The 23906-nt window shown below is 41.9% G+C and overlaps 1 pseudogene; it reads left to right on the forward strand.

Annotated features, from left to right (window-relative positions):
* The first annotated feature begins 2614 nt into the window (after positions 1-2614).
* LOC119866004 lies at positions 2615-2773 on the forward strand (annotated as a pseudogene).
* Positions 2774-23906: the final 21133 nt, after the last annotated feature.

The following is a 23906-nucleotide window of genomic DNA, read 5'->3' on the forward strand; positions in this document are numbered from 1 at the left end:
GTTGTGAAATACAGGGTACCCGTGAAATTTGTCCCTCCTTTTCTCCATAGAGCAAACAGAGGTTTGCGCCTCATCTCTGAAACAGTCACATTCTGACTCGCCTTGGCATCCAGGGCGTAGTGGAGGAAAGCAGAGGGGCGGGAGGTGGGATTTCCAGCAGCAGGGCTGGGTTTGGAAAAGCTCAGGAAGATGGTGGAGGAGGTTGGCCTCATGCAAAGAAAAGGCAACTGTGGCGAAGCCAACCGGCTAAGCTGGCCTGGAAGAGGTGGGCGCAGGCCCCCGGGTCCAGGAGTGCCCGTGCCTGGTGGGCCCTCCCTCTTCTCCCTGTGGCTTCAGAGCTGCTCTCTCGGCTGACAAGATCTCTGACGAGAGGCCGCTAGGGTTTTTCCAGCCCTCATGACGGCAGAGGCTGTCTGTCTAGTCAAGTATGTCTTAAACTAGTTGCCATGGAAATATGTTTTAGGGGTATCTGACGCTGCCAGGGACCCTGACTGGCAGGATAGCAAATCAGGCTCTGATTTAACCTCCCGATACAGTCTGTTGAGCAATTTCGGAAGAAGCGCGCGCGGCACCGAGGTTTCAGGCTGTTTGCAGGGTTTGCAGGAGACGGAGAGCACGCGGCGCGCGGCAGGGCCGGCGGCGGCGGGGGCCGGGATGGGGCCGGGATGGGGGCCGGGATGGGGCCGGGATGGGGGCGGCGACCGCGCCCCCGGGCTCCGCACGCCCCCCCCCCCCCCCCCCCCCGCCCCGCGCTGCGCTGCGGCCACCGCGGAGCCCACAGGATGTAAAGTTCCAATCAGCCTCTTCGCAGCCTTCATTCGCAGGAGACCTGCTGCGGGAGAAACCCAAATCGGTGGCCGACGTGATAATCTGCAAATCAGAAGGGTTGCGGACTATGTGCGGATGTCACCTGTGATTTCTGTGTGAGCCGGTGATCACTCGGCATTGGCTGCATGTGGCTTAGTAGCATCAGCTTTGAGGAAAACACCCTTGTGAATATGGGTTCTGTCTATAATGTAAGAAGTGAATAGATGTCTAGAAACCCTGATTTTTTAAATAAATCTGTGCAGAAAGGCTGGCCATTTGGGCCTTGAATGTTTATTGTGACATCGATCGTCAGTTTGACTATAGAGATTGCTCAAATTCACCTAATTGCCAGATTATTAGCAAAATCATACATAAACAGATTTAACAAACAAATAAGAAACCAGAATGGAGAAACTTCCGAGCTCTGCCTAAGGCTCTGACACAACATATATATTGTCATATATATATTACAATCTATATATGTATATATATGGACACACATATGGATGGCGGGGCCTTTTTACTTAATTATTTACAATTAATTATTGTCTCTCAACAGTAAAATGGAGATTATCTTTCTATAACGCAGTATTGTAACAATGCAAAATGAGTTAATATCTGCAGAGCATTTTTAGAATGGACATCTTATTTTTGATGCTGTTATTTCTACCCCTACCCTTACTGTTGAGGGTGATCATTGCTAATTTATCTCTTGAGAGGTAGACGTCTGGACCCAAAAGGCTGTGCACCCTCTAGTGATTCATTTTTCCAATGGGAATGATTCTTGTTCCTCTCTTTTCTGGGTAAAATACAAATTAGAGACTTCTGGGGAGATTCTTTGCTTCGATTAAGAATCACCTGAATAAGGTATCCTTCCTTAGTTTCCTTTAGAGAAACTTGAAACTTGAAAAAAATTTTTTTGAATAACTTATTTAAATACATTAAAATGAAATAATGCTTAAAATTCAATTCTTCTTCAGTCTCCCTGGACACCTTTGGGGGGCTCAAAGGCCAGATAGGGTTGGTGGCTACCACATGGGGCAGCACAACTTTAACTGTCCTTTATGAGCAATATAAGAGATTTTTTTAATTTTTTTTTTTTTTTTATGATAGTCACAGAGAGAGAGAGAGAGAGAGGCAGAGACACAGGCAGAGGGAGAAGCAGGCTCCATGCACCGGGAGCCCGACGTGGGATTCGATCCCGGGTCTCCAGGATCGGAGATTTTTTTTAATGTAATAGGATACAAAACCTTTATTGATAAAGTTTCAGATTCTACTTTGCAACTAACCTTTAGGAAATCAGTTGTTGAGTTTGGGTTCAGTGGACAGGATATCCATAGTTGTTCAAAAAAGCTATTAAAGTACTCCTCCCTTTTCCAACTACATACCTGAGTGAGGCTGGGACTTTTTCTTTCTTTTTTTTTCAATTGTTTTTATTGCAGTAAAATACACATAAAGTTTACCATCCCGGCCACTTTAAAGTGTACACATTCAGTGTTACTAAAAGTGGTATTTAAAGGTGGTTTTCACCCAGCTTCTGACTGCCAAGGATCACTGAATGGCAGCATAGGCCTTTGTAGTTTTGGTGCCTGGCACAGCAATGCCTTTTCATTCCCTGCTCTGGGAAGCCCCCACCCGCACCCTCAAAGCACAGGCACATCCTCACACCACTACGTTTGCATGCAGCCACAGAGCCCTCAGCAGGGAGTAACTCTTGTTTATTGAGCTTCTAATAAAAAGGAGTTCTATCAAATCTAATATAGTGAAAACTGCAGTCCTAAAAGTTCACTTAAAGTACCCCAGATGTAGCTTTGCACAGTGGCAGTATCGTAGCCAATGAGGTTTATCCGAAGTGCGATTATTGCTAATTGAAAACTAAAGTACCCTAGATGTATGATGGTTTATCAAAATTCTTACATGGTGCTCAGATAAAGCAGCCCTTTTAAAATATAATTTTGTTAATAAATTTATTCTGGAAAATTTTAAAGAAATATATAATCAAAATATTGAAATGATGGAATAAAAATTATTGATAAAGGCTTTTTTCCCTTAAGCAAAAATCAGTGCAAATGACAGTTACTTCAATGAAAAGCATTATGCTTTACTCATCTAGACTTTGAAGGACCTGCCAGTTCATCTGCAAAGAAGTGCATGGATAAGCATTCATATAAAATATTTAAATCACCAGTGCATTCTTGTTTATGACATTCCTAATCCATATAACTCATGTACCTGAAATAAACATCCTCGAAAAGAAGAGCAAATTAAGCTCATGTAGGAAGACAAGTGGGTTTTTATGGTTTGTGCCTTTCCTTCACATGGCCCTCCTTCTCCTTTTCTGATCTGTGCTTTGTCTCCTTCCACCATCAAATGTTTTCCAAAGGTAGCAAATAGAGGTGTGAGCACAACTAATGGTAAAAATGAAGGTCTGGATTTTCTGCATTAACCAACCGAAATAACCCGCTGTAATTCAGCTTATGGCTCTGACTTGCGAGCTTCCTAGGACTTGCTGCTACTGCCTCTCATAAAGATCCAGATCCAAGCTGTGTTCTCTACAATGCACCAGCTTTGAGATCATGGGGTTTTGTACCCCAGAACAACACGTATGCCACATATGCCTCTTCATTCTCTCCATTTCACAGATGGCAAAACTGAAATTCAGGGATCCTTATTTACAGACACACTGCTGATGAGCAAGATTTAATCCCAGATTTTTCTGGCCCAAAAGACCTGTCTACTGACCATCCTGATTGTCACTCTGCAGGTGCTAGGAGAATTATTGCTAATTATTATGTAAGGGCCTGCCTCTTCCTCTTCCTCTATGGTCTCATAGGGATTATTAGTCTCTAGAGACTAGAGATTTATAGTCTATCTTGGGATTCCTTGCCCTCCAAACTACACCGTAAGATATCCAAAGATGCCTGTGGGTTACCTTAGTCTTTGATAGCTTTGCTGTGAGCCATGGAGTGGGGGCCTGACTTGCTGTCAAGTGGTAGACCCCAGGAGTCTGCCTGCTGCGGGTGACAAGGTCAGCTGCCACTGGAGCCAGTGGTGAAAACATCAATTTTATAAGTTTGGGGAAATCAGGTAAGTCGTTAATTAAATCTCCACAGCAGATAAAATAACTTAAGTGCTCTTGAGAATGAATCTTTGCTTTCCTTTAAGTTCATTAAACTATTTAAAATTTCAACAGACACTACTTTAGGAATCACATTTTCGACCTGTCTGCAAAGATTTAACAGTTTCATTATTTTATTGACACAAGTTCCAGCATTCAGAGACATGCATGCAACTCTTGATATTTCTGCACTAATCAGTATGATGAAGGATGCTATAGATTCATGATCTTGTGTATGACTTAACAATTTCCTTGGTTTCTTTACAACCGTATTGCATATCTATTTCTGGAGGTTATAATACCTACATAGAGATATATGCTTTTGATTACCAAGAAATACATACTAAAATGCATAGCAGCAGGGAGAGAAAAATGATCAGATTGTTTAAATTTAGTTCTTTTTACTACATTTAGTGACAAGTTAATTATTGTTTGTTTAAATAGGGTCCTCTACCTGACATGGTTGTCTCAGGCACATGGAAGTGTTAAGTAAGCTTGGCTTTCTGGTATTAAAATTTGTAATGTTAAAAGTCACATACATTCGTTGGGGGAAAAAATTGCATTTATCACCAGACTGCTAAAATAATTAGCTCTGGGGGCGCCTGAGTGGCTGAGTAGGTTAAGTGTCTGTCTTTGGCTCGGGTTGTGATCCCAGCGTCCTGGGATCAAGCCCCTCATTGGGATCCCTGCTCAGGGGAGAGCCTACTTCTCCCTCTCCCTCTGCTACTCCTCCTGCTTGTGCTCTCTCTCTCTCTCTCTCTCTAAATAAATAGAATCTTAAAAAAAAAAATAATTAGCTCAGGATAAAGACATTCAGCCAGAAACAGAATGAATGGTATTGCTAAATTTTTATACTTGTTGCAAACATTAGCATCTGGTCTTGACTCTTTGGAAATAAAATTTATAACTTACTAAAATATTTAGTGAGCACCTACTTTGTGCCTGGCACTGTTACATGGTGGTTAATCGAAGGGCTATTAATTCTTCTGTGAAGAGGCCAAAAGCTCATAAGAACATAACAGATGCTTGGTTAATGTCATTTGAAACTGAACACTAAGAGAATGGGCAAATTCCAAGTGAATGACACCAAAAGCTAAAGTCACCCCCTCTCCCCCACCTCAAAAAAGTAACTTATCTTATTCTGCTTAGCCAATAAGAATTCTTTGTTTTTTTGATGTCTGCCCTTTTCTTAGGCTTTGGTTTTACAGATGCAAACCTCTTCTTCTTATGAGCCTTAAAGTTTCTATAACATCTGAGTATGTTCTACTCTTGGCCAACCTACCTCAGTGGGTCCTGGATCACTGGAATACAGCCTTGAAGCTTCTATCCAGCAATCATGGCTCTCCTCCATCTGACCCCAACCTCCTTTCCAGCCTCTTCTCTCACTGATCACCTGCCTCCACTTTATACACAGGCCGGCTTAGGACACTTGCTTCTCCCCAACCCCCAGCCCGGTCCTCATCACTTGCTAAAATCGTCTCCTCAACACAGAGTGCCCTGTCTCCTCATTCTTGCCTGTGAAAACCTGACGCATTCTCTAAGGAAGACTCCAGTCTTGCCCCAAGTAATACTTGCTGGTCTGAGTTCTGATAAAGCTTGTTTTGTCCCTGGCCTATGATGTTTCATTATTTGAGTACTTGTCTTAATTTTGTGTTAAATTGTAAATGTTCAGGTGGGCTCTATGTCTTCATCTCTGCATCCCCTGGTGAACTCCATACCACAGTACTTGGTAGAGATATTTGGTGAACAAATGAATAAATGTAGGGCCTTAAAACTTCAGCCCTATGTTTCTAGCTTGGAAATGACATAGTATATATTTAAGTCTACCATCATGCCTTGCCTACCTGCACCTGTGCAAAAGTGTTCATGTACTGAATTTTAGAAGTGCATTGAATTACCTAGGTTGTTTCAGACAACAAGTAGTGGCCGATTGTATGTCTTCCTGGGAGATCCCTATTTATGTCAACACCTACAGGGATTTTGGCCTTTAGGTGTCACAGATGGAGTGACATGTCATCTTTGCACTATGAAACATGGTAATAGAGTGGCCGAGTCCACAGCTGCTCCCAGGGAGAGGTAGCTCAAACGCCTTCTCAGCCATACTCTCACCACTGTAAACCTGCTGAGGGACTCTATCTGGACTTCTCAAACTTTCTCCTCTCCATGAGGGAGAGAATTGGGCATTTACTGGGCCAGCTAGTCAAAAATAAGGAAGCATAAGTGTGCCTTCCATCTTTCCTTTTGGTATTTCTCTATTCCCTTTCAGCATCTTACTTCTGAGGCTACGTCTAATTCATAACATGGTGCTGGGAATAGGAATTAACTTAGTATATTGCCCTTCTCAACAGTACAAAAGACAGTATTTCCTAGAAAGCAAGGTTTCTCTCAGGATAGCATGTCAATCTTAAGATCCCTTGTGGACATGTCAATATAGTTTAGCAATTACATGTGACCCAGGAGAATACATACTAAGTCAGTTTCCTTATTTATGAAATAAGGAAATATTGGTCAAAATAGTACCTTCTCAACGTTGTTCAGAGGATTAAATGAGATGTTACTTCTGTCAGGAACTGGGAAGTCAGATTTTACCCTACCCGTAATCTGAGGAATTACCCTGCCACAGTTTCATAGATGCTGGTAGAAGACGTGAGACTCTGGGGTCAGAGACAAAGGATTTTATGACTCATAGAAAAAGCAGTAGTCAGAGTAGCAGCATTCTCTTATGCTGGTTCCCAAGCCCAGTTTCCACACAAAACCCCCTGCACACATACAGTGGGCTGCCTTCTAGAAGAGCTCTGAGCTTAGAGAGTCTGAATCTTTTTAGGATGGGCAATAGCATGCTTAGTAGTTGTTTCAAAGGGAGACATTATTGTTATTATGTTGGACAGTAAGCATGGATGCTCTTTGCTCTGGAAGGAGACAGTATATCCATGTTCCAAAGCTGTTTGCTAGACAAATATCTTGAAAAAAAATCTGAAACAGCCAGTGCCTCTGCCTGAAACACATGTAGCAACGTGAATGCCCCAAGAAGACTTGACTTCGAACTTGTAAAGCACTTATAAAAACATCTGGCAGAGAATTAGTACTCAAGAACTGTGATTGTTACTGTTATTAGGTCACAAAGAGGATTCTACTTCGTTAAAAGATGACTTCGTTCAGTTATTAATCAAAAAAGGAGAAAGCAAACAAATCATCATGCATCTTACATGTTTCAAAAATCCAAATATATGTTCTTTATTTATAGATGTTCAAACCAAGTCAGACACCTTGAGAGGCGGTTTTGTTTTTCCTGCCAGTATATTTGGTGTTGGCACTAATTCTGCACATATAATACTCTAGCTGCATGTTATCTGGGAGAGAATAAATAAATTGGGGCCACTGCCTATTCATTGGAGAGTCTGATCTGTCCACCTCTGAGGTACTGCTCACTGCTTCATTATGCACAGTCATGGCTTATCCTTTTTTCTGCAGACTGGATGTGGTGTGGTCCATTTCCTTCTAAAAATAAATATGCATCTGGACATTTTGTCTTCAAAATGCCATTGGGTTTTTCCATTAAGTTGAAATGATAAAGGATGATTTTGAATGGAAATGGAAGCATCATTTCAACAACTTGATGAGCTCTGAGTTGCAAGTTGGGTCAAATCAAGACAGAGCTAAAGGTCACACTTGCCCTAGGAGTGAGTGCCCACTCTTCTGTCCCTTGAATAATCCTTCCTTCCAGAAAGAATCCTGCTATTCTCTGAATGACCAGCTATCTTATCTCCAGGAAAAAATGATTAATTTACACTACTCTTACTTATGCCTAGCATCTGGTATTATGTGTCACACATAATACAGGCTCAATAAAAAATTTCTTAATTTTTTAAAGATTATTTATTCTGGAGAGAAAGAGAACATGTGTATGCACAGGCATGCATACAGAGGGGAAGGGTAGAGGGAGAAGGAGAGAATCCCAAGCAGACTCTCTACTCTGTGCGGAGCCACAAGCTGGGCTTGATCTCGGGACCCTGAGATCATGACCTGATCTATAATCAAGAGTCCAATTGGCTGAACCACCCCGGCACCCCAAATTTTTTAATTTTTTGACTAAGAAGTGGGGGATCCTATGTACTCTCCCACCCAGGCAGTGTTTGAACATGCATAAAAATGGCACTGCTTAGATGAAAGAGGAGAACCTATGAGAACGAATCTCCATGACATTTCAAGTCAAATGGGAAAGATACTTTGGGACACGGTTGGGGGTGGATTGGCATTCTTGAAGTTCTTTGAACCTCATGATAAGAACTTTCTTCTTTACACCAGGAGATCATCCAGAACTGGCGCTTCTCAAATGTAATGTGCATTTGAATCACTTGGGGATCCTGTAAAATGCACATTCTGTTTCAGCAGATGTGGATGGGGTCTGAGCTCTTGTATTTCTATCAAGTTCCCAGGTGACCTGGAGGCTGTTAGTCCACTGATGAAAGTTTGAATGTTCTGGATTTGGAAAACTTTGCTACGGGGGCTTGAGGTGGAGAAGGGAAAGTAGGGCCTCTGTGGCTGCTCGACTTCTAGACAGAAGGCACTCTGCAGGCTTTACCTGGCCCTGGCAGTCTCCCAAGAGAACTCAAGCCCCAGTGCTTACCCGATGTTTTTGTACACCCTCCCAGCTGAATTCAGAAAAGCAGGTCAGGATAAGTGGTGGAAGAGGGAGGGGGGATGAAAATAACCCTAGACAGCACTGCTTCTGTGTTCCAGCACACTGCGGCTGGCACAGCTCGGGGCTCTGAGAGCAGATGGCAGGCGGGCAGCATCCCGTGGAGGAGCCCCAGGCCCTGCTCACACGCCCTTTCCCTCGGCAGCCCTCACACCTCTCTCCTCAGCTCCTTCCCAGGATGAACAGAGAATCAACTGACAAGCAGACTGCTGATTATTAATCACATTCCCAAGTCCTCGTGTCCATGCCCAGACACCGAGTTGGCAGAAAACAGCCTTGCTTTAGAGCAACCTGCTATGGCATCAGACGGAGCCAGCCAGTCCTGTGATGTCAGACTTCCAGATCTTGGGTGACATCTCTGGGCTCACAGTGCAGGAAGCAAAGACGCCAATATGTTCTCATACAATATATAACTTGCTTCCTAAAACAAAACAAAACAAAATAAAATACAAGTAATTTCTGGTATGGTGCCTAGAATTATGATGAGGTCAACTGAAGTCAATTCAGCAGTTATCTGCAGTTGTGGGTAGTTAGCCAAAGTCTGATCAAGGTAGATGGGCCAGTTTTCTCCTCGGATTCAAGAGCAGAGAAGTGTCCCCTGGGCCCTGGCCAGCTCGCTGCCTCCCCTTCCTCCCTCCACGGCTTTCCTTCCGTGGCTGTGCTCCCTCATACTTGCTGAGGCACCACTCCCAAGCCAGGCCTGTCGGAGTGAATTCCCTTCTCCCACTTCTCACTACCCTGCCATCCCCCTTCGATTCCTGATGCTAATCTGGCAAGCAACCTTGCAATAATGTTTTAGTGAGAATGGTAGCACAATATGTCTTCTGATACGCTTCACACAAATCATTCTGTGTTGATGTTTCTGGAGGAAGGACCGAAGGCCAGAGTGGAAGTACCGCCTAATTTATGTAGTCACTCAAACAAGTGGAAGGAGCACCCTGAGGGACCAGGAGAGTCAAGACCAGCCTGGAGCAGGGAGGACAGTGGGTGCGTGAGCTGCTACTAGCACGTCTCACCTCCGGGGTACTGGCAGGTATCCCTGGGCTCAAAGACCTTATGAAACAGGGTGACGGTGAGTGGGTGCATGTTTTTGGAATTCCTCAGATCATCTGGCACAGATGAGTGTGTTCTGTTGCTATCAGGGGATAGTGTGCTTGAGCTAAAGGGCTACTGAAATTAGTGACGATCAGTGAGAAGAGATGTTTCCAACATTCCCATCCTCTTTATTTTCCACATCCTCTTCCTCTGCTGCCACCTCTTCTGGTTCCTCAGAACTCCAAGGCAGACAGTTTCTCTCCCCTCAGTGTGACATCTTCCTAAGCTCCACACTACCTCAAATTCCACTCGGACTCCAGGACATCTAGTGCCATCCTAGGACCTACTTACTGGTGTGTGTTGAATACCAGTGAATTACCAAGCTGACAGAGATGCAACACAATTTATAAGGTTGAGTGTTTTATTTTAAAGTTTGTTCTCAGGATCCCTGGGTGGCGCAGCGGTTTGGCGCCGCCTTTGGCCCAGGGCGCGATCCTGGAGACCCGGGATCGAATCCCACGTCGGGCTCCCGGTGCATGGAGCCTGCTTCTCCCTCTGCCTGTGTCTCTGCCTCTCTCTCTCTCTCTGTGTGACTATCATAAATAAATAAAAATTTATATAAAAAAATCAAGTTTGTTCTCCTAAAATGTGAACAAATGGAAAGCTTATCAAGAGGAGGGGGAGAGAATAAAAAATATCTATATATGGCACATATTCCTTCCATTTTATGTGTTGGGATCTAGGAATTCTGTTCAGCCTTAGCAGTATTCCAGGATTTTGATCAGTTCTACATAAAGTCTTAGGCTTCATGTGGTGGTCCTAGTGGGTACTCCAAAGAGCCTTAAACCATTATTCCTGCAGACTCACCAAGTATGGGATTCACACTGCTTGCATTGAGCTATATCACACTTGCCCCGATGCACTGGGGAGACTGTATGCATGTGTGCGGGAGGTAGTCCTGACTTGGCTATCTGCTTCCTTGCTCGTAATCTTGCAGTTAAGAGCATGCCTATAGAACCAATTGTATTGAATGCCATTTCCACCACTTACTATCTGTGACCTTGAGCCAGTTACCGGACCTCTTTGTGCTTTACTCTCTTCATTTATCAAGTAAGGATAATAATAATAAGTTGTTACGAGAATGGAATAGGTTAATTCACACAAAGCATTGATTTAATCTCTGAGCAAAGGTCTCTCAAATGACAAATAGTTTCTTACAAATATTAGTAAGTGTATGTGAAATCATCTAGCTGATTGCCTGCACATCTTAGGCAGTATGTGAGGAAGAGCTATTACTATTACAATGTAGAACCAGTAATCATACTTTAGTTGAATGGTAATAGACAAGTACACTTCCAGGTGCCTGCTCTCTGTCAGGCCCTCTGGTGGTCTAATGTAATTTACTCATTGTCTTTACCACATATGTTAAGAGTTGGGAACACTTTGCTTAGAGAGGTTGAGTCATTTGTCCAAGGTTACTGAACTAATAATTGGGAGAATAAGGATTTATACTTGTGTCTACCAGATCTTAAAGATACATATTCTTTCTTCTACACCATAATGATTTTTTTTTCAAGAAAGAATATGTTTTTTGAACATAAGATCCAAGGGCTGACCTTCATTTCCTGGAAATCTGGTGAATATAGAAGTCGTCTTCCTTTTTTTATTGGGGTCAACGGTAAATGTCTACAAACTGGTTTCAGCAGTCTATAGAAAAGGGATGAAATTGACTAAATAGCTGATTTTCAGAAGAATGGAAGCCTGAGCATGGAGTAAAGTGAGCAGAAGAAAGCTGTGGGACAGAGAGATAGGGTGCCCAGGGCACATTATGACTTCAGCATTTGCATTATTACTGCATGTCTTGTGACTGCTCCATAGCAGGTTACACATATACTTCCAGACATACAGCAGGCTGTGTGGTTCTCTAGGGTTTCCAGCTTACATGGTGTAGGAAGGTGGATTTCTACAAGCCCAAATCCAGGGCTGCTTGACATTAGAATTGAGACTGAGGTGCAATTAGTATTTTGGGATTTTATGATTCCATTTTCCATTCACTGACTCCATCAGACTGGGAGCAAGTTTTTATTTTCATCTCTCTGAAGTCAGGAGGAATAGGTAGAGAGCAGGATTGAAGCATTCCTTCAGAATTTTCTGATATTACAATATAAGACCTTGCAATTTCCCATTCAAGCATAAAATGTAAATAAACTTTATAAGAACATGTCTAATCTGGTAAAACTAACAGATTTGGAAAACTCCCCATGGAGACTTCCTTACTCCAGGCTTAGAGCATCCCTTGCTATCTTGAGCAATATTTTTTAAGGAATCATTTATATATTCTCCAAAGTTTTCTTTACTTTCAGATGCCCTCAGGGAAGCATTGCAGGTTGGTAAGAAGGAACAGATTGCTCAGATGGCTGTTATATTCGCTTACAAATCTACTTCTCTTTACAGGAAGGAAAGTTTTTTGAGGGTAGGCCATGTGTCATATTTATCTCCTTATTCCTAGCACTTAGCACAGTATCTGGCATATAGTGAACACGTAGTGTTTATTGAATGAATGAATGAATGAATGAATGAATAAATAAATACCCAGGGAAGAGAAGAGAGTGATCTGTGTCCCGTGACTATAATAAGTCAGATATGCACTGGGCCCTTGACTCACTTGATATTATGTATTCTTCACAACAATCTCAGCTTAGATACCAATTTTCTTTTTATAGATGAGAGCAGAGATTGCAACTCCCAGGGCTTTGGTAGGCAGGGGTTACCTCCAATAAAAGAAGGTGGCTGGTAGGGAAGTTTTAGGGGCTCTGGAGACCTGGAGAAGAGATACTCAGTCTTAAGGGGGCAACCTAGTGGATGCTGTGTAGGAATATGGGCCCAGTGTTGTTCAATCTTCTTACTTTACAAAAGAAAATAGAAATCTAGATGTTTTGGTGCAATCTCCCAACTCTAAAGTCTTGATTCACATGTGTTTAAAACAATGTGTGATCCAAAGGGATCGCATCTGCTAGACAGTTTGGCCAGAGAGAATACCAGTTTACAATCACTATCAGCAGAGACAGAGAAGTTAAGTAAATGCCTGAGCTAGGTTTCTAACTTCCAGTTTCTCAATACACCTTCCTGCTTTCTATATGCATCATTAATATGTGATAAATTCTTTGAGACATTATTTTACTTTCTAACCAACTTAAGTGCAATTTCTACTTCAATTTTTTTTTTCTGAGAAATTTGGGTCCAGGCATGATTTCATTCCTTTGGTGAAAAGGTTGATTTTAAGAGAGGGCTATGACATAAGGGTCACGGGTGATCTTTATTCCTGTATTGCCCTAAGGTAATTGTCACTGCCACTGAATTCCTGTTCCACTAGCAAAAGAGCAGGCCGGCTGTGCGGTGGGAGGGACAGTTTCTTGCAGAGGCACACAGATGATCCCGCAGCTTATAAATGGAGATTGGCTCAGAATTTAAAACCAAGACTCTGACTCCAGAGCCTGTTTGCTTAATTCTTCTTCCCAGGATTTTGAAGGACCTCACTCTCATTTTCATCAGGAACAGTGAAGAGAGTTAGATCCTTCTTCCATATTAATTCTTCCATCTTCCAGCTAATACCATTTATCTACCCACTCACCTCTCCATGCATCCACCCCTCTAGCCAGCCAGCCAGCCAGCCATCCATTCATCCATCCATCCATCCATCCATCCATCCATGTATGCTTACATTTACTTATTTGCACCTTAACTACCAAATGTGTAACAATTCCTTTCGGTAATAATTGCTTTTATATCATCATGAGCCTCATCACAGTGACTAATTTCAGAGAAAGATTTGAGGATCTGGACTTAGAGATTGGCATTGAATGTCGCTGAGCAAACAACAGACAGATGTTAAGAAGAGCTCTGCTGTTTGGGGTGGTATTTTCCTGGAAGTCTGTTAAGGAGTTTTCCAACTAAAATTAACTTTGTAGCATCTGAGCCAGAAACACAAGCTGTGCTTCATTCCTATCTTCTATGTGAACTGTTGAGTACATGTGCTTTGCTCCGTGAGTGTGTGTGTGCAAGGAGCAGAGATAAGACCAGACATAGAGGGGCGCCTGGGTGGCTCAGTTGGTTGAGTGTCTTCCTTCGGCTCAAGTCATGATCCCGGGGTCCTGCAATCAAGCCCCACGTCTCAGGGGAGAGCCTGCTTCTCCCCCTTCCTCTGCCCCTCCTCACACTCCTGTGCTTTCTCTCTCTCACTTCCTCTACTTAAAATAAATAAAATAATAATTTAAAAAAAGACCAGACATAGAAAGCGCTTTGGAGAACAGTAAGGGGGGGGGAGTAATTGTATTAATTGGTGATCTCTCATAAGACTTTACCTAACATGTAGTTCACATTACAAGACTCAAACATGCTTTCTGAATTAAATTGAACTGAAAGCAGAAGCCTGTCTTTGCCAGGCTTCCTCCAGGGAATGTAATCACTTGGTCACCAGCAAGTGTGATTATAACCTTGGTTATAACACACCTGTCCTTCATTCTCAGGGAAACAACAGTGAATGGCATTGAGGGATCCTGGAACTAGCAATCAGAAGGCTTAACTTTTTATGAGGCTGACTCAACAAGCCATTTTATTTATTTATTTTTTTTGTAGAGTCTCCCTTCCTAAGAGTGCTCCCTGAAGGCTCCACTCTTTGGACTCCACTAATAGATTTCTTTGCCTTTTGGCTTTCGGCTGGATCCAGTCAATGGTTGGGGAGAGGAAGACACAAGCAGCATGCCAGAGAAGATATGGAGGAGAGTTGGATTGATATTTATTTTCCTGGATTTTGCCACTCAGACTTGCTTTGGGCTGGTTGCAACCCTTGACTGAAGTTTGTCCTTCTATTAGGGACTTCTGGGTATTTGCTTCCTCATCTTCATCCTTCATCAGGCCCTTACAGCTCCAGCCTTTTGCACTATCTCCAGTTATTTCTCTACCTTTGCCCATGCCTTTGTAATAATTCACTTTATTAAATTTTCTTTGAATTATTCAAATTTCCTGCCACGAGCCCTCTGATACACAATCAGTTGGAGTTATGGAACCCTAAAGGAAGTCTTTTAACCTATTTATGTGTGATATTTCTCCATTGAACATTATATAATACCAGCCTTCACTTTTACCAGGAAGTTGTAAAGGCAAAATGAGGAAGTAGAAAAAGGGGCTATGGGAGGCTTAAAATAAAAAAAAATAATTACAAAGTAAGGCACTAATACAACTTATGTAATGTCACCTCTTTATCTTTTCAGCCATGATAATTGGTAAAAGTAAACTGCTTAGTCACTAGTAATCCCCGGAAAATATATCCTATGCTTCTCTCTGGGATGCTTTTTATTAAGCAGCACCTTGCTTTCCACCAGTAATTCGGCCAAGCATGGAAAATGTTGCACACAAATTCCAAACTTCATCAGAATGTTCGCACACTTGGCTGGATGCCCTCTATTTTGTGGACACAGATATCCAACTGCTGAAACAAATGAATCACACTGGAAATCAGTAAGTGCAACAAAACCACACTTGACTTGTAGAATGCAACTCACCTGTGCTCCATATTTTGTGACCAAATTCAAGGAGGAACTTTCCCAGGCCTCCAGGGTATAGCCTGTTCTGGTTTGGTTAAAACAATCCTTGAGGTGCCTCACTGCCCAAGATTCATGGTACTCTAGGGTGCACATCTCTCTGGGGCACTTCTTCATAGCCTTTGGTGCAAGCCAAGGGCTGCTCTCCAATGGGTTTACACAAAAAGACAAAGATTTGAAGTTCCCAGTGAACACACTTGAACACAGGGGTTAAGCCTGTGTGCCCTAGTTTTTATAGTTCCTTTATCTGTGCAAGTGTAAAATATATAAGGTGTAAGAGGTAAATATTTCCAGCTGAAGGCTTTTTGCTCCTTCAAAGAACAGAAAAGTGTCTCTGGGCTGGGATTAGGGCTGGAGAAGAAAGGGGAAGTAGAATATGAAATTTTCTTGAACCTTTTTGCTATGGTCTCTATAGCAACTTCTGGGTCTTTGCATGGTTGTGCAATCGAGAGTAAAAAAAAAAAACAAAAAACAAAACAAAAAAAAAAAAAACAGCACAAGAGGGCCTTTGGCCTATTGGCATGTTCTGCCCTCTTTATAGAAAGGTTCTAGGCCAGGCAGCTTGATCTGTGCATAAAGGCCTCCTTGACCTTATCCCTCTTAGGCGCTGGGCATTGCTATCTGATAGCCTCCATGTTGCTTCATGGTAATGCCCTATGACCACTTAAGACATGGTTTCTAAGTAGTCTCTCCACTTCACCCTATCTCCCCTCTTCTCTCTAGCTATAGCAGCAGTGGCCCAAGTAGGGAGGATCCTATGTGTCCCTGGTCCCTTCAGGCTTCTTGGGAGAGACTGGTCCCTCTCCTGATAGTTGCAGCTTCACCCTGATGATCTGGACTAGATGAAGTGAGGTGTGGTAGAAGCTTTCTGAAGTGGTCTGTCAGCTTGTCTAGAATAGAATCTCTGTCAGGGCTGTTTGCTTCCTGTGGCCTCTCCAACTGGCAAGCAGGCGGAGTCTCACCCTTGGCAGTTGGCTCCCATCCGCCCCCTGTTGGTCTGTACATGTTATTTTGTTTTAACTTTTAGTGGGGACGTGAATAGCCACACAAACCATATGGATTTGAAATATTAACTTTTGAAAGTGACATTTTAGTTTGGTCATTAAAATACAGTATCTCAAAGACCAGTTTCATTAAGACTCTCCATTTTGCTGACACCAGATGATTTAAGCCAATTCCCTCAATTCTAGGAAGTTGAATAAATCCAAACCACTTGGTTCAATACACAATTCCCTGTAGTTTTTCTTGCAACATCTAAAACGTGTTCCCAAAACAGAAACTGATTCAGGATATGGGTTCTTTCCTGAAACTGGTTACTCAAGATCTTGGTGGCTTGATACAAAACATATCTGAGAACTAACTTGAAGCCAACATTAATCCTGGTCACTTTCAGCATCACAGAGCAAGATTTTGTGCTCAATGAGTTCCCACCACTGAAAACTGAGTGTGTGAGTTAAAAGCCACCAGTCATAACCTAGAACTACTTTCCCTATTTTAAGGATACCATGCAGGCAACATCCCATGGCCCTTCCTAAAAAGCAGACAGATAGGTTAGAGGAAACTGTAAAAGTCTCTCTGGTTCTGGAATGGAGTATGTCAACTCCAGTCTGCTAATCCCCTTCTACCAAGTACACCTGACAGGATCTTTGGGGCTAATAAAGAGATCAGGGCAAGCATATGGCAGAGAAACATGTGACTTTGATTATAAAACAATACAGTAGCTCCCTATCTCCCTGCATCTCCAAGAGATAGTGTTGGTGTATGGAAGCAGGAATATTGGATCCCACTTTCCTATTCCTCCCAAGTGGGTAAAGATAGGGGTCTCATGGGCCTTAGTTTATAATAAGCAGAGCCCAGGCCCATATAAATACTCACATAGGGTACACATTCTTTGCCTTTGTCTATGCAGCCATTGCCCTTGTGAACTAAAAGAACTTGAGAAAATTGTAACATTCAACAACTGGGAGATTCTGGAACCATGTGGTTTCTTTCCACACACCCGGGTTCTGCATTGTAGTCTGAACAGTGACTATCACTGGCCAGAAATAAGCTAGAGGAATCATTATGGCCATTTTTTTTTTATATATTTCTCCTTTTTTGATTCCTGGTGCCATTTGCTGTCACAGATTCCATCTTGACAAAAAGGAAGATCCTGAAATAAAATTTTGGAACTTAAAAGGAGAGCAGTGTTCACAAATCTTTGGGAGGTACCACTACAGAAGGTTGGAGGCAGGAAGCTTATTAGATAAATTTCCTCTCTTTCTTTAAAGTGATAATATGAGGGATGCCTGGGTGGCTCAGTGGTTGAGCGTTTCTGCCTTTGGCTCTGGTCATGATCCTGGGGTTCTGGGATTGAGTTCTCCGTCCAGCTCCCAGTGGGGAGCCTGCTTCTCCTTCTACCTGTGTCTCTGACTCTCTCTCTGTGATTCTCATGAATGAATAAATAAAATCTGTAAAAAAAAAAAAAGGGATAATATGAAACTGAAACTATTTACAGCCTTAAATAAACCTTCAGTTCAGGACACTGAAGCATACATAACACATTTTCCTTAACTGAACAATGCCTAAGCAGGCTTTCTGGAGATTTTATCACACCACATTGGTGTGATTATAATTAAGAGGATTGGCATAGTTAACTCCCTGGAAAAAGGCTTGATCTAGGTTAACACTTTAATATGAATAATTTTTTCCCTAATTAAAAAAAAAGAAAGGAACAATGATTTTTCAGTGTACGTTCTTGTCTTCGGCTCCACCTTGCCGATGTATTCAACCTTACATCTTTGAGTCTGTTCTCATGTGTGTATTCAGAGCATATATATTAAATATGCAAATTATCCCTGCCCCTTTATTGTCCTGTTGTGACTAAGATGTGCAGAGCATTGTGGATGGATTGCCTGTTCTCTTTTGCTAATGGTTACTTTGATACCTCAGTTTTAAATATTCAATACTTGCGTTTTGGAGCTTTTAAGATTCAACTAACAGAGTGCTATACTTGGGATATGCATTATCATCTGAAGAAGAAAAACATGTGACATTTAGGAAACAAATTTGGACCCTGGGGGTCCTGGATTAAGCTTCCTGAAAAGCACTATTTCATGGGCTGACAATCAGCTGCCTTACACACGAACATTTCCTCTGTTGCTGAAAGAAAATGTGTGATTACCAGAGGAAATGTTACTTTACATGATGTACGGGTGATGTGGGAAATAGGCACGTCCACAGAAAGAAACATGCTCCCAAACATGCCTGCCTCATCTGTGCTTCCTTAAGAGCAAAATGCCCTTTTGGGGAACAGACTTTTTCCTAGTAGCATTTTCAATGACTCTCAGCTCTTCTTACATTTAGCTTTGACTGATTTCAGACTTTTCTTGTCAATTAAAAATGACAAATTTTGCCTCTTGCAAGGCAGACAAGTAATCAGCTGGTGTGAACTATATAAGGTTCTAAGATTTGGAAGAGATCAGTCATCCTGAAAAATTCCTCTCGCAATTCCTGTGAACTGACGGTCATCCAGAGGAACATCTGACATGTTGCATGTGGCACTCAGGCATTCTGAAGAGCCATTGGCCTTAAGTTGCAGCAACATTTCCCTAGTTTGTCCTTCCTTCCTGGCTCTTGGTAAAAATGGACAACTATATCCATGTTTGCCTACCCACTCCCCAGACAAACCCACATTCAGAATAAATGTTTGTCCTTTTTAGCTTTTATTTTTAGAGGCATGTTGCCTAGAAGTAATATCCATTTTCTGGTTATTCATTTTGCTTTCGGACTTCAGGGATGTTGATAGAGAGGGTGGATCTAAATAATTGCTTCCCCTCAGCCAACTCACAGAGGGTATCCTGGAGCCTTTTACATCCTGAAGGCAAATGAAAGTTATGTGTCGTTGTGTGTAGCAATTATTTTCTGTGTTGCTGTTCCATTCTCAACATATGGATGTGTCAAGAGGGTGACTGTTTATCATCTGGAGGTGGTGGTGGGGGCAGATATGGGGGCAGATGTGGGAGCAGATGTGGAGGGAGGTGGGAAATCCCTGGTTCATCTCTTCTACCTCTAATTCCTTTGAAATACTCTGACTTTATATGAAGTAGATTTCTTTGCATAGTCAAATTGATCTGCCTTTCTCAGATATTTTCCTGAGTAGAATTTGCACTAAGATGGGCTTAACTAATGATGGAAAGAATGTAATCCACTTGTGAAAACCCCTTAATCTTCAAGAAAAAAAAAAAAAAGAAATCAGATGCATAGGGGCTTTGTAAGTTTCATTTCCCTCGGCTTCACTTCCTTTCATTCACAAAAAATTGATTGCATGCACATAAGGGAGAGAAGCCAACCTAACATTTCTACAAAATGTAGCATGCATTGCTCATGTCCATAAATGACAGGATAGTGAAGTCATGGAAAAATGGAGCTGCTTTTAGTAAACCTTCTAGCTGGTGAAGATAGTTATATGCATAATAATCTCGATAATGAAAGTAACAATAAATAATTTTTGAGTTCTTACTGTGTCTAAATCCCATTGGCCAAGTTTTTTTTTTTTTCCAAATGTTTTTATACACATTCAGTTATTCAATTGCTCCAACTATCATACAAGGCAGTTGCTATTATTTATCTTGTCATGTCTAAAACAGACCTCTGGATTCCACCTCCCAAAATCTATTCTTCCCTAGGACTTTGTCTTCTCCGTAAATAATACCACTAACAACTCAGCTGCTCTGGCCACAGACCTAGAAACAAGTCATCTCTAGTTCATCTCTTTCCCTTTGACTCCCACATCCAATTTGACAACAGATTCTGCCAAATATAGCCTCAAGTTTCCTAACTTAGTCTGTTTCATATGATTCCTGTTTGCCTCTCAGACCTCACCCTCCTATCACTCTTCTTGCTCACTTCCCAGTTGACACTGGCTTTTCTACTCCTCAAATGAGTTACGTTTGTTGGAAATGTATACTTAAGGTATCTTGAGAGCTTTCATTTTGTTTATAGTCCATTGCCATTAGCCTAAACACCATTGCCTCCAGCTCAGAGTATATAAATGCTCTCCTGACTGGTCTACATGTTTTCACTCTCACTACCTTATAAAGATCTAGCAGTAAGAATGAGCCTTGAATCTAATCATGTCACCTCCCTGCTTAAACCTCCCGTGGCTTTGCATTGTTCTTAGAAGAAATCCGTATTTCCTAACTTTTCTGCCTGATTTGATTGTTGCCTCTCACAGCCCCACTTCCCCCGCCCCCCGCTGCCTCCCTCACCCTCTGTGTCCCAGATATATTGATCTTTTTTTTACTCTCCCCTTGCATACACTGCACTGTTTCTACCTCAAAGTTTTGAACTTACTATTTCTTCCTACTAGGAAAGCCGTTTTCTGTTCTTACAGGACTGGCTCTACATAATGGCTAAAATTTTACATTTGCAGGTGAAAAATTAACAGTAATCAAAGAGCAATAATGAATGGCCACATTGGCTCCACCATTGGAAGAAGGCAGAGAGACAGGTCTAGTAGGAGTATTGTAGCATCAGGTTGTAAAGAAGGTGATGGGATTTTGTGTGAGAGTTGGGTTGAGCCTTAGGGCAAAGCATCTTCTGGGAAGAGATGGTGTGCATTTTTCTCTGATTTGGTCATAATCATCATAAACAAGTAAAATACTAATGTATTCACATTGCCTCACTTATTCTGATGGCAACATTGTGTGGAAGGAAACCTGGGGTGCAGAACTAGCAAGTCAGTACGAGAGATGAGTTACCCCCACAGTTAAAGAAACCTACACTTAAAGGGATGAGTGAAGCATTGTCCTAGGTTAAAAATTACCTGGCAGGTACAGAATTTCACCCCAGAACTGCCTGACTTCAAAAGAACTGCTGCCCACCCCTCCCAATAATGTGCTGGCTGATGATATGCTCCCACACCATTCTGTCTATAGCATTTCATCTGAAATCACATAATTTAACATAGGATTAAATATACTTTTCCTTAATGTTTCATGTGGATACATTTTGCCTTATCAACACATTTGTAAGGTCCTTGAATCCAAAGACTGGTCTTTCATAGTCCGTGGTATGTAGAAGGCTCTCTAAAAGAGATTTGTTATTTAGGTAACTATATTTCTCTTGTATCTCTAGAGACATTTGGCAAGTTGTTATTAAAGACATGCTAAAGTTATCAGTAGCTATACTACTACTTCGTATGCAAAAAGGATACTACATAGAATAGAATTCTTAGGACAATAAGTTCAATTTAAACAGAATGAATTTTTCGTTTATCTGAGTGAACTTACATAAGCACATAAACATACATATTCATCCGTTCTGTTCTTAAATCCTTCACAAAGGGCTTTCTTAATGGAATCATGATAAATCATAATTCACATTACCATAGGTGAGTTGGCCTTCTACAACGAAATGGGAAGAATTAGGAAGATAGAATATAATATAGTGAGAGATAGACAAGAGGAAATTCCATTCCTCAAACTCAACTAGACTGGTGGCTCCTGGTTGTCAGATAGCTGTTTATCTTAAGTAACCCATGATAAGAACCTCTTTCTTTCTTTTTTTTTTTTAAAGATTTTATTTATTTATTCACAAGAGATATATATAGAGAGGCAGAGACACAGGCAGAGGGAGAAGCAGGCTTCCTGTAGGGAGTCCGATGTGGGACTGGATCCCAGGACCCCAGGATCACCACCTGAGCCAAAGGCAGACGCTCAACCACTGAGCCATCCAGGCATCCTGAGAAGCTGTTTCTATTCATATCCAGCATGTCTGAGTTATCTGCACTCTCAGTGGGTGACAGGGCAGTGGATTACCCAGGCAATGCATTACTTTGACCAGGTGGTCATTTACTCATTTGCTAACTATTCATTTAATATTTATGAAACTCATATAAACTTGGTCTTGCCTGACCACCAAAAAACAGATAAATGGAGATGTAAAAATTCCTCAGTCCTAAAGTGGAAGTATAGTTAAGGGCAGTTTGATCCAGTACTCGTGAGGTAAGCATTTGGAGGCTAGGAACTTGCTATTAACTAGGGGTTGCTCACTTACTGAGTTGCAAATTTGTTTTCTTACATAGTGGGAAAAAATATTTCTGGGTTCTGACATGGCTGTGAATACAAAAGAAAACAAATTCATGCTCTCAGTTTCCCTGACATGGCCAATGCCTCACCTTGTGTGGCCTGCCCATACCACCAAAACTTGGGCATACCACTGTGAGATACAAAGAGAAGCTATGGGGAGCTACATTGTCTCCCAGCATTTTTGTCTGATTTATAACCATTGCTTTGTTCATTAGCTGCTTTGAGAGTAAGACAAAGAAAAAATAACCTTTAAACAAATTGACATTATTTTTCTCTCTCATTCCCTAATATGAAATAGTCATCTTGGCCTGACTTATTCCAACTGTTCTATGTGCCAAGAATGCAAAGATAATTAAGCTGGAGTCCCTTTCCTTGAGAAACCTTTAAGTATAGATATCACACACACACACACACACACACACTCACATCCATCTATGCATACACACACACACATATGAGAAGCTATGGAGTGCTGGGGGGAGGGAGGGGACAAGCACTGCTGTCAGGGTTAGGAGAAGTGGGGACAGGAGAAAAGAAAAAGAGGACATTTGAGAATTCTTCTTGAACCTGGTCTTGAAGACTAGTAAGAAGTTAACCAGGCTGAATGACACCCCAGGCAGAGGAAACAGGGTGCTGAAATTGCAGAATGGGTCATAACATGTTCAAACTGTGGGTGCAGGTAGTGGTTACAGTCTAGGCTTGAAGAATCCCCTCGGGGAGTGGGAGGCAATGATTACAACTCATAGGGCAGAATCATGGTAACACTAACATTCAGATAGATAAGAATCCTGAAAAACACAGAAAAGGAGCATTCAACAGGTATGTGGGGGAACCAGGAGAGAATGATATGAAAGGAGGAGGTGTTGAGTGGAAGGAATCTACTGTAACTGGCAGTTAGATGATGGTGGGTTTCCTTCACAAGGCGCCAAGGCCACCATTCAGGGGGTTGTGAGGATAGAAAGCAGTTGATCTCATTTGAAGAATTAATGGGAGGAGTACAAACAGAGACATTGATGTAGACCATTCATATAGAAGGCTACTCTTGTAAGAAGCCCAACACGAAGAGGACAAGATAGTACCTAGAGGGGAGGCATACAACTGACATAGTTTGCCTATAAAGAATTCCAGCAAGGAGTCAGTCAGTAAGGAGGGAGAAGTTAAAGGTAAGGTTTTACATCTTGATTGCTGGATGAGTGAAAGAGAAGTTTCAAGTGTTGAGAGAGGGGAATGAGCTTGGGTAAGACAGGAGTGAGTCTCCAAGACAGAAGTGAAGGAGGTAAATACAAGCAAGGGTGGAAATGTGGGAAGAAGTTGGAGCTCTGGGCCTGCTGGTAGCTATTTTACATGAGAAGTAGGAGACAAGATTTATTATGTCAAATTACAAAATAAAAGGATTATCTTTAAAAAAAATCCAGACATCAAAAACCAATGGGAGAAGACTTATGAAGAGGACCATTGAAATAAGGCTGTTCGGTTTGGCCCCAGAAGTGAATAAATTTTATACCTTTGGCGGGGGGAAGATGAAAGATATCACCAAATAAACCTCCTACTTTCAGGATAGAGAAGCAGAGGGCTGC

The sequence above is a fragment of the Canis lupus genome, chromosome 25 (genome assembly GCF_011100685.1).
Source record: "Canis lupus familiaris isolate Mischka breed German Shepherd chromosome 25, alternate assembly UU_Cfam_GSD_1.0, whole genome shotgun sequence".
NCBI classification, from domain to species: Eukaryota; Metazoa; Chordata; class Mammalia; order Carnivora; family Canidae; genus Canis; species Canis lupus.